Below are 1,929 nucleotides of genomic sequence, written 5' to 3' on the forward strand. Positions count from 1 at the left end.
TCATCCAGAATTTATATAGATTTGGCATAGCCTCCGTTTAACCTGTGCTATTATGAGCAAGCCACACGTTTCGAAATCCTCTTGGAGGAATGGCAAAGTGGTTTTGGTGAGATCTGGCAACAAGAAAGCTAGGAATAGCTAATAGAACCTGAGATGGAATACAAGTGTGAAAATATAGTCGTATCTGTGTAACAAATGATGTAGTAACTATACAGGCGAAAACATATAACCACTGCTCACCAAAGCAATAGTAATTAAGCGAACACATCAATGTCTGTGTGTTTGTGTATGTGTGCGTCTCTCTCGCTCCCTGTATATCTGTCTTTTTAGATATTTTCTCACTACATTTCTAGGTCCCACTTCGTCATATTTCTTTATTCTATATATATAGCATCGCTATTAATTATCATTATTATCTAGAAGAAATTTTATTTATAGTGTTACTATAAACTGTTATTATTTAGATATGTTTTATTTCTCTATGCTATTTATGAAGATGATCGTCTTGACTCTCTTTCTAACAAGTATGATGTTCAAGTTTACCAGGCTAGGATATTTATTGTTTTACGAATTAACAAATATATCATTCGAGTTATATACAGGAAAGTATCTTGAAGCAGGAAAAGATATTGACCCCTGAAAAGAAAATCAGAAACAAATTCAATTAATCGACTCCTGACAAATTCTGAGATTCTGAAAACAAACTAGGGTCGAAAGTTTTTAGTCATTTGCTCTATATAAATGTAATGATGAAAAATTTTCTGAAGTCTTTGTTAATTAAGATTCCTATAGACTATGTAAACATGAACTGTTGTCAACCTGATCAGCGAACATCCATCGTGGGCGTGACTTCGTACTAATGTTAAAAATGAAAATTTGAATGTTGTTAATGTAATAATCTCTGAGACATCTATACAGTTTTATGGCAAGGTGTTATATGTGGGTAATTTGTTAGCTATATCTAGAAGGTTGGAAAGATCATAAGAAATATTTTATCATTTCCTTTATTTATTTCTAAATATATGGATATAGAGATACAAACACACAGAGATACAAACAGGTATGCTCGAACTCCCACACACCCACACAAACACTCAGGCACATACATACATTCAAAAAAACTCAACCATACATCCATTTACATATATATGCATGTTTGTCAGTATTCGTATGAATGGGAGACGGAGAAGAGAAGAGAATAATATTTGTAAAAGAATGTGAATCAGAAAGGAATCAGAAACATGCACAGAAAAATACAAGAAGAATCGATAGGACTAATAACGTATAGCCAATAATGAGTTAACATGGTATGATTTGATATAAATATGCAAATGAAGTATTGGTGATAGATATTCTAACAAAATAATTTATCACTACCAGTGTATAATAAAATTAATACGTGAGTGCAATCCATCCTAAATCATTTAAAAGCAATTTTCCAACTCAATTTTTACTTCCTATTCAACCAAAACATAATAAATAATAATTATGTATGTGAGAAATCAGGATGCTTGCATTAAGAATTCTATTACCTATTTGAACGTGACTAGAAAACCTTAAAGATGTCATCAATTACACTTTTATTTAGGAATATCTGTAAACTCGTTTAAGCATTCATACTTGCTGAATGTTGAAAACCATTTACATGGAACGTTATTCGCTGAAACTATAAAAAATTGTTTTCAACTCGTGGAATTAAACCAATCCACTTTCTTTAACACCAATACATATTAATGTCCTGATCGTCTTTCTACAAACGAGTCTGTCAGGAAAGACATTTGAATCGACAATCGTTGTATCTCAGTTTCTAAAATACATACATATAAAAATACATGTATCGATGTCTATAGCTATAGCTATATCTATCTATCTATCTCTCTCTCTTTCTCTCTCTCTCTCTCTCTCTCTCTCTCTCTCTCAATATATATA

Source organism: Octopus bimaculoides, chromosome 3 (assembly GCF_001194135.2).
Source record: "Octopus bimaculoides isolate UCB-OBI-ISO-001 chromosome 3, ASM119413v2, whole genome shotgun sequence".
NCBI lineage: Eukaryota > Metazoa > Mollusca > Cephalopoda > Octopoda > Octopodidae > Octopus > Octopus bimaculoides.